Genomic DNA, 14,507 nt, shown 5'->3' with positions numbered 1-14,507 from the left:
CCACATCATATGTTATCCTAGAATCGGGGAATTGTAAATCGTAAACTAAAGAACAACGAGGTACCACTACACCGTCCTAGAATGACACTGAAAACACCAACTCATTAAGACATCTGGGGTACCTGATACTTCCTGCTATTTAGGTTTTATCAGCATTTTGTCATAAGTATAGTGGACTTGTGTGATGTCTTATATGATGCTAAGATGATATTCAAAATCCCTGTGGACTAAGTTGTGGCACAAAGGCAGAGGGTTAACATGGTCATGAAGCAAAACGGTGAAGGTGTATTTTTGCCCTTGTGAGATTAAGCAAAACTACCTTTAGTCTTCTTTGCTCATTGAAATAGAGAAAAAACATTTTCTTTTTTTTTTTTTTTTATGATAGTCACACAGAGAGAGAGAGAGAGAGAGAGGCAGAGACACAGGCTCCATGCACCGGGAGCCCGACGTGGGATTCGATCCCGGGTCTCCAGGATCGCGCCCTGGCCTAAAGGCAGGCGCCAAACCGCTGCGCCACCCAGGGATCCCGAGAAAAAACATTTTCAAGTTAATAACTTTATTACAGGTGGCAGAGATCCTGTTGTTTTGCTCTGGTAAGGAAACCATATTTGGAACACAGTACAATTGGAGTCATCACCTGTCTTAACTTTTCAATAATCCATCACCATTCTCCAAGTACCTTCTGACTTCTGCATGAGCCAGACAGGTGAGTTAAGAGGGTAAGTAACAGCAATCACCACTTCTGAATTTTCAGGTCTTTGGTGGTTACCTTAGTCTTGCATTTCCCCCAGCAATACAGTATTGGTTTTTGTTTATAATTTTGATAAGAAGGAAGCTGCAGGGCCTCCACTCTAGCTAGCCCTCTCAATCAAAATAGCCATATTCTATGGGTTAGAGACACATATCCTGCCACTTGTTGAATATGCCCAGCCGAACTACACACTATAGAACTAGAAAAACCATGGGTTTAAAAATGAGCTTAAGGACAGGACTGACAGTGAGGTAGATTAGAATCAAAAGTCAATTCATCACTTGACTCCATAAGTCTTCACTCTGAGTGGTGGATCGCTGGGCCAACTACAACTCCAATTAGCTTTAGAGCCAGTGTCAACAATTCCCAAGGGCACAGTTATTCTATTAGTTTCCTAGGGCTGCCATAACAAAGTACCATAAACTGAGTGACTTAAAACAACAGAAATTTATTCTCTTGTGGTTCTGGAAGACAGAAGTCCAAAGTCAAGGTGTTGGCAGAGTTGGTTCCTTCTGGAGGCTCTGAGAGAGAATCTGTTCCATGCCTCTCTCTTAGGCTCTGGTGATTATCAATAATCCTTGGCATTCCCTGGCTTACAGTGGTTCATGCCAACCTCTGATGGTGTTCCTCACAATGGTGTTCTTGTTGTTTGTCTGTATGTCCAAATGTCTTTTTGTAAGGACATCAGTCATTAGATTAAGACCCACACCAATCCAGTATGACCTCATCTTAACTTGATTACATCTGCAAAGAACCCATTTCCAAATAAGGTCACCTATTTTACAGGTACCTGAAGCAAGGACTCGACATACCTTTTTGGAGCACACAATTCAACTGTAACAGTCATCCTGGGAAATAACTATAGGTCCCTTTGAGGAAGCCTATCAGGAATATATAGACAGATATTTATACATCTTCCTTAAGTGTACCTACCTTCACTTCATTCAGGGAATCAACTCCGGCCTGGAAATTGGGTGAAAGACCATAACTCTTTATCTTGTCTTAAGTTGGCCTTCTGTTCATCGACTCCAGAGGATTCTTGGTTTTATGAATCAGTTAGGATCTTAGTGAAATGCCCATATTCTTAGTCCCATCTGCTGTGTCTTCCCCCAACATCCCTGGCCTACAGAAGAAACCAGTTACTATGTACTTTCCAAAGATGTTTTTACTCTTTCACAAATATATTTCTTTAAAAAAAAAATATTTATTTATTTATTTATTCATGAGAGACAGAGAGAGGAGGCAGAGACCAGGCAGAGGGAGGAGAAGCAGCCTCCACACAGGGAGCCCAATGTGGGGCTCAGTCACCAGACCCTGGGATCACGCCCTGAGCCGAAGGCAGATGCTCAACCAGGCATCCCTCTCACAAATATATTTCTCAGTGGCTTAGTGAAGAGAATGTCAACTGGACCATTTCAGGGATTGTGTTCATTGTGAATGAATCACACTTTCCTAGAAGGAAAGACTTATAAACCAACATTCCCATCTCCATAAATGTTTGGATTTTTTCTGCTACGTTATACCAAAGGATTCTTCATTTAACTTAATCAATAAATCCAGGTTTCAGTCAACCAACTGGAAGAAAGCAGTCAAATCTACTATACACCCACAAGGGTGAATAAAATTGAAAAGACTGTTTGACATTGAAGAGGATGTGGAGCAACCAGAATTCATATACGTATTAGTGGGAGTGTAAAATGGCACAAACACTTTAGGAAAAATTCTGGTAGTGTCTTACAAAAGGAGACATACATATACTCTATGACCCAACAATTCCTTTTCAAGAGAGATGAAAATACACATCCACAAAAAAAGACTTGCACATAAATGCTTATATCAACACTATTCATACTAGAATAAAACTAGAAAAACCCCGTATGTCCATCAAAAGAGAATGGCTAACCAAATTGCATATTAAATTAGTTTTTTTAAGATTATTTATTTATTTATTCATAGAGACACAGAGAGAATGAGAGGCAGAGACAGGCAGAGGTAGAAGCAGGCTCCATGCAGAGAGCCCGACATGGGACTCGATCCAGGGTCTCCAGGATCACGCCCTGGGTTGCAGGCGGCACTAAACCGCTGCGCCACCAGGGCTGCCCTTAAATTAGTTTTACATTACTGTGTAACAAACCCAAAACTTAACAACTTTATTTTTTTTAAATTTTGTTGGAGCCCAATTCGTATTTTCCTGCTGAGCTCTTTTTTTTTTTTTTTAAGATTTATTTATTTATGATAGACAGAGAGACAAAGACACAGGAGGAAGGAGAAGCAGGCTCCATGCCAAGAGCCCGATGTGGGACTCGATCCTGGGACTCCAGGATCGCACCCTGGGCCAAAGGCAGGCGCTAAACCACTGAGCCACCCAGGGATCCACTAACTTAGCAACTTTAAACAACATCCACTCATTAGCTCACAATTCACTCATTACCTCATAATTGAAAGTTGAGCACAGTTCTCACCTCCTCAGAATGCGGCTGGGTTCTCATCTGCTCAGGATCTCAGGGTGTCAGCCAGGATGCATTCCTTTCTGGAGGCTTTAAGGAAAAGATCCCCTTCTGAGTTTATTCAGGTTCTTAGAAGAATTCAACTCCTTGTAGTTGTAGGACTGACGTTCTACCTTCTTACTGGCTGTCAGCTGGAAGTCACTCTCAGCTTCTAGGGGTCACCTACATTTTTTACCACTTGACCCCTCCATTTGGCTATGATGAAGAATATTCCTCCTGCTGAGTGATGCTTCAAATCTCTCTGACTTCACCGTTTTCTGACCTCTTAACCCAAATATAAAGGCTTAATTGTCATTAGGTCAGTTCCACCCAGATAATTCCCTTTTTTAATAGTCAGCAGTATCATATGATATAACCTAATTACGGAAGTGGTATCTCATCATATTCATAATACTGGTAATTATACAGGGCATGTACACCAAGGGGTGGGAATTTTAGGAGAGCTCTTAGAATTCTGCCTGCACAAGTATATTCATTCAATTGAAATACTACTCAGCAATTTTAAGAAGTAATGAACTATTGATGCACACAACAGATGAATATCAGAAACTTAATGCTGAATAAAAGAAGGCTTACACAAAGTACTCAAAGGAATTAAAGAACAGGGATCCCTGGGTGGCGCAGCGGTTTAGCGCCTGCCTTTGGCCCAGGGCGCGATCCTGGAGACCCGGGATCGAATCCCATATCGGGCTCCTGGTGCATGGAGCCTGCTTCTCCCTCTGCCTATGTCTCCGCCTCTCTCTCTCTCTCTCTCTGTGTGACTATCATAAATAAATAAAAATTAAAAAAAAATAAAGAACAGGCAACATTAAAAAAAAAAAAAAAAAACAGGAGTCAGAACTCCTAGTTATTAGAACTACCACAGGGATGCCAGCCTCTCTGGTAAGTGCACTCATATTGATCAATTTAGCCTAATTTAAAATTATGTTCCTCCCCCTGGTCCAGCACCCTCAAAATCCATTCCCACACGTATTTTCCAGATTTTATTGATATAATTTGAAAAATCTTTTATTTTTTTAAGATTTTATTTATTTATTTGAGAAAGAGAGAGAAGGAGCAGGGGGAGGGCCAGAGGAAGAAGCAAACTCCCTGCTGAGCAGGAGCCCTATGCGGAGCTCAATCTCAGGACCCTAGGATCATGAATTGAGCTGAAGGCAGATGCTTAACCAACTAAGCCACCCAGGCGCCCCCCAAAAATATTTTAATTCTTTTAGTGGGAATGTTTTCTTGTGAATTTGACTTCCTATTTGATCATGAGACATATTGGGATCTGATTCTGGTTATGAGTATGGAGATAATGAAGTCAATGGGATGGGTCATAAGGAAACTTAGTTCCCTCTTACCGGATAATTCCCATAGGGATATCTTTACATGGTCTTCAAACAAGAGAGAAGTTATCCCATTAGACAGGTATGGGGTGCTATAGAAGCTGGCTACTCTCAGTGGGAGGTTGGTGTTGTGACAGTTGCCTGCAGTGGTAGATAGATTCTGACATGGCTCTCAGTGATCCTTGTCTTCTGATTCTCATGCCCTTGTATAATCCTCTCTCCTTGAGTGTGGGTAGGACCTAGTAACTTTCTTCTAAGGAGAGGAATATGGCAAAAGTTGATATGATGTCATTTCCAAGATTAGTTTATGAAAGACTGATTTTTGTCTTGCTGGCACTTTGGCTCTTCTTAGGTGTTTTCCCTGTTGGAGAGGCCCATATGGCAAAGAACTGAGGGTAACCTTTAGCCAACATCTGGTAAGGACTGAGCCCTTCAATCCAACAACCCTGGAGGAACTGAGTCCTGGTAACAACCACGTGAGTGAGGTTGGAACCAATCTTTCCTTGGTTAAGCCTTCATTTGGACTGGAGGTTTCGCACCTTGATTGCAACCTTATGAGAGGCCCTGAAGCAGAATACTCAGGTAAGTTACATCAAGATTCCTGATCCATGGGGCAGCCCAGGTGGCTCAGTGGTTTAGCGCTGCCTTCAGCCCAGGGTGTGATCCTGGAGAACTGAGACCTGGGATCAAGTCCCATGTCAGGCTTCCTGCATGGAGCCTGCTTCTCCCTCTGCCTGTGTCTCTGCCTCTCTCTCTCTCTCTCTCTCTCTCTCTCTCTGTTTCTCTCATGAATAAATAAATAAAATCTTTAAAAAAAGATTCTTGATTCACAGAAATCATGAGATAATTAATGTATATTGTTTTAAACTAATAAGTTTAGGGGTAATTTGTTATGCAGCAATGGATAACAATACACCTGCCTAATATCAATTCTCCCTTCAGCAACATAGACTCTACTGGGGTCAGGGGAATACTAATGTGCTCAGTTAAAATCTTGCCTTTCTGGGGCGCCTGGGTGGCTCAGTCATTAAACGTCTCCCTTTGGCTCAGGTCATGATCCCAAGGTCCTGGAATTGAGTCCCACATTGGGCTCCTTGCTTGGTGGGAAGCCTACTTCTCCCTCTTCCTCTGCCTGCTGCTCCACCTACTTATGCACTGTGTGTGTGTGTGTGTGTGTGTGTGTCAAATAAATAAAATCTTAAAAAAAAAAAAAAAAGACTTGCCTTTCCTAGTCTCCCATCAAGTTTGATGTAACTATATGACTAAGTTCAGGCAAAGTAAGTGGAAATGTTGTATGGAACTTCTAGAAGATTCCTTATAGGAGGTGTCTTACTGAGAAGTGCACTTTTTCTTTTCCTTCTTTGACATTCTTATGGCCTAGAATGTGGATGTGATGGTTGGAACTCCAGCAGTTATCAAGGACATAAGAACCTTTAAGTTAGAAGCCACACTTTAGGAAACAAAAAGAAGGAAGGAATATGCGTCCTTAATGCCCAGGGAGCAGCCACACAAGCACTGGACTCCTTACTTATAGACTTAAATGAAGAAGAAATAAATATCATATTATTTTGCTTACATTATTGTTATTTTGGATTTCCCTTATCTGCACCCAACCCAATCCTAAATCATATTGGGCTTGGGCCCCTCTTAGCTGTCCAAATCCTTTTATCACCATTCCCATCTCATATGTCCCTCTTCCAAACCATTCGCTCTCTCACATAGGAGAAAATCTTGAGTTTGATTTTTACCCTCTTTCATTCTCTCTCTAAGCTTTCCACACCTCCTCATAATCCTTGAATTCCTCATTTCCTTTATATTCATCCTTGACAGTCTCCCAAGTCTATGCTCTTTATGTATACTTAATTCCAGGTGGCCACTGGTGTAATAAATTGATGAACTGTTTTGCCATTGAATGACACTCCATCTCTAGACTTTTACTACTTTTGGTTCCAACCAGGAATCATAATTATTCCAAGGTTCCAACAGTTCTGAGAGTGATCCTCTCAGCCAATTTCGTACCAATTTCTATATCAGTCAGAGTCATTTACAAGTTGTTTACAAGCAACAGAAACTAACTTCATCTTATTTAAGCAAAAAAATATTTTTTTTTATTACAGACACCTGGGTGGCTCAATCAGTTAAGCATCTGCTTTTGGGTTCAGGTCATGATCTTGGGGTCCTGGGATTAAGCCCCAAACTGGTATCCCTGCTCAGCAGGGAGCCTGCTTCTCCTTCTCCCTCTGTCCCCCACTCAGTCTCTTTCTCTCTTAAACAAATAAAAAAAGTCTTTTTTAAATTATTAGATATATTACATTTATAAAAGATACTAGGTATCTCAGAGACTTACTGGAATGACTGGAGGACCAAATATAGAGTCATAGAACTAGAAATACTGCCCTAATTGAGCTGTATTGTTTTCTCCATGAAGACAGCCTTGCCACCATTGCCCCTTGCACAGCTGACGTGGTTGGCACTGAACTCTTAATGCTATCAAGAACAAGTTCTGTGCTGTACGTAGAACTAGATCTCCTGAAACCCTTTGCCCCTGTAGAGAATTCTTATGGTTCAGGAATCCTCACTACTATAGATTCCTTAGCTTAGTCTGTGATGAGTGTACATGATTGTCTGAGACTAAGTCAAGTGTCTGCATCTTGATTGTAGGGGAAGTTTAGAAAGCAAGTATCTGGCATCTGTTAGATGGGGAGTTCCCTTAACTTAGAGATTGGTTTCAGATGCTAGATGCCAAAAAAAGAATAATGAATGTCAACTCTTTCTTTCTGTTAGGCCAGAGTGCCAAAAAGGACTGGGAGAATCACACTTTCCTAATTTCTCTGGATCTTCCCAAATATCTCCATTTCACCTGGAAGACAGTCACTGTTTCCTAATCAATACATTCACTTAAGGGGGTGGTAGAAAACTTGACTATGGACAATCTGCCAAGTACATGATTATCCTACTGCTGTAGCCTCAGATTGCTGGCCATAGGCAGAGGTTTCCTTATGAGAGTTACAAATTATCATGCCGTTCCTCATCTACATGTTCCCTCTTTAAAAAAAAAAAAAAAAAAAAAAGATTTTATTTATTTGTTCATGAGAGACCCAGAGAAAGAGAACGAGGCAGAGACATAAGCAGAGGGAGAAGCAGGTTCCATGCAGGGAGCCCGACGTGGGACTCGATCCCAGGTCTCCAGGATCACACCCTGGGCTGAAGGCGCGCTAAACCGCTGAGCCACCATGGCTGCCCTACCTATTCCCTCTTTTTTTTTTTTTAATTTTTATTTATTTATGATAGTCACACAGAGAGAGAGAGAGAAAGGCAGAGACATAGGCAGAGGGAGAAGCAGGCTCCATGCACCGGAAGCCTGACATGGGATTCGATCCCGGGTCTCCAGGATCGTGCCCTGGGCCAAAGGCAGGCGCTAAACCGCTGCGCCACCCAGGGATCCCCCTACCTATTCCCTCTTGATGCACCTTCCTGAGGTTGTAAATGTGGGCAGGATACACCAATATTTTACCTTTTCTTTTCTTTTTTTTATTTTACCTTTTTCTATTTAATCCTTTGGCATTCCAACCATAGGGCAAAGGGATAAATAGACATCAAGTTCTAATAGACACATACAGTAGTTTTTCCAGCTACTTTATTATCACCTAACAAGGTCATGCCATTTCCAGGCTCAGAATGGAGACATTCTCACTGCATCCCACCCTACATCAACAGGGCCAGTTCTATATTTTAGGGTCTACTGTTTGAATCATTACATACCTTATACCAATTTTTTATTTGAATATCTTTATTTGGAAGTGACAGAAATCTAACCTGAACTAGATTAAACATAGAAAAGAATATATTGGATAAAAAAAATCCAATGAAAGACTGAACAACCAACTAATTTGCAAAGAGAGTAAGGATTCTCAAGAATTGCTAGAATGAGGCTCCTAAATTCTAACAGGAGACTCTATATCTTTTCCTCAACTTTTATTTATTTTTTTCTTCACTGCAGACCATCTTTTCTTTTTATGATAGAGAAAATGGCTGCAAACATTTTCCTGAGATTTATATATATATAGCTTTCACCATTCGAAAGAGAATGATTTGTTTCTCAAGAAGAAATGATGAGGAGTGGTTTGTTGACCCATCTTTGAACAAGTACATACACCTGAACCAATTATAGCTGAGGGTAGGATTATATGAGAACAATGATCCCATAGGTGACCATGTGGATGGAGAAGACAGTTCCCAAGAGAAGAGTTGTGCTGGGCTGACCACACTATAGATGTCCACTATGGCAGCAGCCCTTAGGCAGGTCCCTTCCCAAGCACAAAAACTTGGATAAGTTTGTCAATGTATAGTATGGTTGTTAGGATCAAAGCTTTTTTTTCCTCTTCCCTTTTTATTTTTTTAAAGATTTTATTTATTCATTTATTTGAGTGAGAGAGAGACAGAGAGAGAGAGAGAGAGCACAAGCAGGGGGAGGGGCAGAGTAAGAAGGAGATGCAGACCCCTGCTGAGCAGGGAGCCTAATGGGGGCCTTGATCCCAGAACCCCGAGATCATGACCCAAGCCAAAGGCAGACACACCTGACTAACCCCAGGTGCCCCATCTTCTTTCCTTTTTATTTTATTTTATTTTATTTAAAGATTGTATTTATTTATTTGAGAGAGAGGGAGACAGAGCATGAGCAAGGGGAGGAGACAGAGGGAGATGAGGGGGGAACAGGCTCCCCGCTGAGCAGGGAGCTTGATGCAGGTCTCAGTCCCAGGATCCTGGGATCATGACCTGAGATGAAGGCAGCGGTTTAACTAAGTGAGCTACCCAGGCACCCCTCTTCTTCCCTTTTTTTTTTTTTTAAGATTTTATTTATTCATGAGAGACAGAGAGAGAGAGAGAGAGAGAGAGAGGCAGAGACACAGAGGAGAAGCAGGCTCCATCCAGGAAGCCCGAAACAGGACTCAATTCTGGGACTCCAGGATCAAGCCCTGGGCCAAAAACAGGTGCTAAATCGCTGAGCCACCCAGGCATCCCTTCTTCCCTTTTTTTTTTTTTTTCCTTCTTCCCTTTTTAAAAGAAGAGTCAACTCACCTCACCATCTATGTGCCATTCTCTTGTCCAGACAACTAAAACATTCTAGGGAGAATTTCCCCATAGACAAGTGTCCATGTATCCATCAGACTAGGAGATTCTTTTTTTAAAATATTTTATTTTATTATTTATTCGTGAGAAGTAGAGAGAGAGAGAGAGGCAGAGACACAGGCAGAGGGAGAAGCAGGCTCCATGCAGGGAGCCCGATGCAGGACTCGATCCCAGGACTCCAGGATCACGGCCTGGGCCGAAGGCAGGCACTAAACAGTTGGCTTCCAGTCATGGTTAGACAATGATGACACTGAGGACACTGCTTCAGAGAGTGAGAAGGTAAGTTTCTATGGTAGGGAGGAACGGCTGCTCTTCCATGCTCTTCCCCATAGGACAGAAGTGTTGACCAGGAGTGCACTGGCTTAATAAATCATCATGGCGGACACATTCTGAATCTAGGCAAGCCTTGCTCAAAGTTCTGAGAGGAGGCTAAGGTCAGAGACTACTCATGGAAGTGGGAATAAGGTGGTGGTACCTAGAAATTCCCAGGGTAACATTCTCCAGGTGACCACAGGCGGGAAAAGTTCTCCAAAACATGGTCCTTCCTCATCCATTCTCATGGGATTTCTACTGTCTAGGCTTACAGAGTAAGTTAGTGTCAGAGCAGAAGAAAAAAGTCCCTTCCCTGGTTCTTTTTTGCATGCTGCTCCCTGTCAGGGGAGTCCTCCCACCGTGACACACTTCCAGTGTTTTTAGCTTGACTCTACAGGACCACTCCCTGGGCCTCACCATCTTCATCTGCAAAAACTAAGAGGTCAGGCTGGGTAATCTGCTAGGCCCTGGTACCTTCTGAAAACTTGAGGGCAAAAGTGATGCTGTGGTGCAAAGATAGGAGTTTAAATAAATCTGTTTGTTTATTTGTTTATTTATTTATTTATTTATTTATAAAGATTTTTATTTATTTATTCATGAGAGACACAGAGAAAGGGAGAGGCAGAGACACAGGTAGAGGGAGAAGCAGGCTCCATGCAGGAAGCCCGATATGGGACTTGATCCTGGGACTCCAGGACCACACCCGGGCCAAAGACAGGCACTAAACCGTTGAGCCATCCAGGGATCTCCCTTTTTTTTATTAATTAATTTTTTTAAACATATATATTTATTTATTCATGAGAAACACAGAGAGAGGGAGAGGCAGAGACACAGGCAGAAGGAGAAGCAGGCTCCACGCAGGGAGTCCGATGAAGATAGGAGTTTATGTCCAGAATCTATATCCAGGTATCAGGTATAACAAATCAGAGAAGCTTGAACAGAGTGTGGTCTGGGTCTGTGAGTCACATAGGGTTCAGTCAGTTAGTGAGAGGGAGAAGGGGGTATGTGTGTGTGATGTTGGTGATGGCGGTGGCAGCAGTGGTATATTATTTTTTTAAGATTTTATTTATTCATAAGAGACACACAGAGAGAGAGAGGCAGAGATACAGGCAGAGGGAGAAGCAGGCTCCATGCAGGGACTCGATCCCAGCAATCCTGGATTACGCCCTGAGCTGAAGGCAGACGCTTAACCGCTGAGCCACTCAGGCATCCCAGCAGTGATAGATTTAAAAAACACTTAATATTTACTATGTGCCAGGTACTATTCAAACACTTTATGTATTTTAACCCATCTAATCATAAAATAAACCAGTTTACAGGTGAGAAGAGGATGAGCTTCCCACAACAGATCTCAGCACTGGCCTCTTGAGTGTGAGGTCCTTGGAGAAGACCACTCTGCCTCTTTCCTTCTTCTTTTATGGTGAGTTCAGGGAACCCTCTTCTCTCTCTCTCTCTCTCTCTCTCTCTCTCTCTCTCTCACAGACACAGACACACACTCATTCATACACACCATACAGCCTAGTCTCCAAAGTCCCTCCATCTGGAAGACCTGAGCCCAGTAGTGAACAAGGTTCAAAGCATCTTTGGGGGCTGTGTCTGCTTCTGTGCCAATCAGCAGGTACAAATAGCTGCCTGAAGAGAAAGGAACCTCCAACTCCACAGCCCCAAGCATGGGAAGGTCAGCTCCTGCCCTGCTAACCCTGTAACATGCATGTTAAAATAAAATTTCTAATCACCACTACCATAATTTGATTACCTGTAAAGGTGTCAAGCATTCACAAATTATCTTGGTCAGAAATTTTGGTTGCCAGTGTCAGAAGCCCAAGTTTAGACAGAGAGGGGAATCTAATGGTTCAATGACCAAACCATAGAAATGACAGGAATAGATCATGGTCTGAGACAACTGGAATCATGGCTTTTTTGCCTCCCCTCATATCTCTACTTGTCCCTGCCTACAAGCTTCAGTTGCTCCTTTGCTTCAGTTTTGTCACTGGGGAAGAGATAAAGCCCCCTACAAATTCCTCAGATGAGGGAGGACTTTCTTCCAAGCAGAAGGTTGGCTCAGAGGAAGGAAGTTTTCTGCCCCTGGGGAATGAGGGAATGAAGAAAGGAGAGTGGGGAGCGGAAATCAGGGTATGAGGATTTGTTCCCCAGAAACAAGGGCAGGGATTCCCCAACACAAAGATTTCAGCTCACCTTTCATTAACTCAACAAGCAGATATGGGAAGACCTGTGATGTACAGAATGATGTACTAGACACTGCGGTAGGGCTGGGAAGAGTTGTTCTATCCTGAGACCTTGCACTTTATTGCGAATACTGGTGACATGAATAACCAAAAGAGAGAGAGGTACTATGGGACGCTCAACATAGTCTAGGGGCATCAGGGAAGGCTTCCATGAAGCAATAATGTCCAAATTGAGACCAGATGGATAAACAAGAGTCAACCAGGTTTGGGAGTTTGGGGGAGGTGGGGAGAGGTGGGGTGGGTTGGGGAGTGGAATGACCATTCCAGCCAGAAAGAACAGCTCTAAACTAAAAAAATCAATCAACGTGTGAGGGCTTCAAAGAAAGCCAAGGTGAGGGGGAGGTGGCTGGAGCACTGACACAAGGGGACATTGTGACCAGAATGAGGGCTTGGATTTGATCCTAAGGACAATGGAGAGCCACAGTAGGTCTAAGGAGAGCACTTCTGATTTCTCAATTCTGAGGTCCCTTGGGCTCCCTGCAGAGGAGGTGTCAAAGGTGAGAGGTACACTTCACACACCAGTGGAGAGAACTTGTGAAGCAGTTTTGCCTTCGCTTTAGAAGTCTATACCCAAAAAGTAATTAGAGAAAACAATTCAAAGAAAACCCCTGGCATGGAGTTACAGAAAATGGGGAGACATGGTCCTTGTGTGAAGCAAAGAACTAGTGGCCCTTGAAGTGGATGACCTGATGGTGGGCATGTTCCCCATAGTGGGAAATTGGGGAAAGACCTTCCCAAGAAATTTCTCTTGCAGGCAAGGGCTTTGGTAATAAGGGGTCACCCTCCCGGGCTTTCTTTTGGGTCTTCTCTTCCATCTGTAGGACCTACCAAGATTTGGGTGGAGGACGCTGGGGGCTGGGTAGGAAAGCTGTCCAATCCACCTCAGGTGAACTGCAGCTTCCCTCTTCCGTTCTGGAAAAGATTCTGTGTTGGTTTTCCCACAGCGTGAAAGCCAGAGGCAGAATATGCAGAGGGAGGCTGAGGGAGAGTCTTGAGGTCACCCATTACTCTTGATCCTGACATTCATCACATACACACACTCTGTGCCAAGGTTGCTGGGGACCAAAGTATCACACTGGGTGGTGGTGGGCAGGGGGACTGAGCTGGGGAACTGGCGCAGGAGAGAGGCAGGCCAGGCCTCGAAGGTACAGAGTAGGGGTGTGTGGCCAGGTCAGGTTAGGGGAATCTGGGCAGCAGCGACCGTCCCCTTGTCCCCTCGGGCAGCCTCGCCTGGCCTCCACCACCATCCTACCGCCCCTAGGCGCTCCAGCTGTGGGTCTCAGCTCTCAGAATGCTCTTTCTCTCAGCTCTGTTCCTCCTCTGTCTCTCCCCGGGCCTGTCTCTCTGAGACCGCCCCTCCGTGTGTGTGTGTGTGTGTGTGTGTGTGTGTGTGTGTGTCCCTGTCCCTGCCCTGTTTTGTCTCATCTCTCTCCCGATCTTCATCTCAATCCTTGTTCCCATCCATGTCTCACCCCGGGCCTTCTCTGTCTCCACGCCAGCCTCACTCTCTTTCTCCATCCGCTCTCTGTCTCTCTCTTATCCTGTCTCCTCTGTCCCTGCCTTGTCCCCATCTCCATCCCTGCTTTTCTCTTGCTCGCGCTTCAGCTTTGTCTCCATCTCTGTCCCTGTGGGGACCCGCTTGCCCTCGTCTCCAATCTCTCTCTCTCTCCTCCATGTCTCATCCCTGTCTCCATCTGTGTACCTGTATCTCTCTTGTCCCTTTTTCCAGCACTATTTCTGTCCCCTTTTCTCCCTGCTTCCTCTCTTCACCCACGTCCCCATCCCAGGCTCCGTCTCTTCCTCGTCCGTGTCTCCATCCCCCTCCTGGGCCGCCTCTGTGGTCCCCGCCGGGATGGGACCTCGCTGGGGGCGGGGCCGAGGGGCTGGATCAGAATAACTCGGTTATCAAGACGAATTGAATTAACTTCTTCACAGGAGCGCCGCCAGGCCTGTCTCCCCTCCCTTCTGCGGGGCCGCAGGTGGGGAGGCCGAGGAAAGGGGTTGGGACCCTCCAGCCCGGCACTGTGGTGGAGAGTGAAGGTCTGTCTGGTCGGGATTGAGACGCGATGGGGACTCTCGGGATGGGGCCCCGCACTGCCCCGCCCTGCGCCTCGGGAGCCCAGGGAGGGCGGCGGGGACCCTTCGGAGCGGGGGTCTGGGGTAGCCGGGGGCGGGGCCTGAGCCGCCCAGGCCCCGCCCCGCGGAGCCCGCCCGCCCCGCCCCCTCCGCGGGG

At 44.6% G+C, this 14,507-nt stretch overlaps 1 long non-coding RNA gene across 1 annotated transcript; it reads left to right on the top strand.

The window, feature by feature from the left end:
* Window positions 1-560: 560 nt before the first annotated feature.
* LOC140614949 (uncharacterized) lies at window positions 561-14,429 on the top strand. The gene is made up of 4 exons (XR_012015641.1): window positions 561-706; window positions 4,939-5,168; window positions 11,341-11,448; window positions 14,210-14,429. It is a non-coding gene; the product is annotated as an uncharacterized lncRNA (long non-coding RNA).
* Window positions 14,430-14,507: the final 78 nt, after the last annotated feature.

This window comes from Canis lupus, chromosome 23 (assembly GCF_048164855.1).
Source record: "Canis lupus baileyi chromosome 23, mCanLup2.hap1, whole genome shotgun sequence".
Classification (NCBI taxonomy): Eukaryota; Metazoa; Chordata; class Mammalia; order Carnivora; family Canidae; genus Canis; species Canis lupus.
This window is presented reverse-complemented; position numbering and strand designations above follow the sequence as displayed.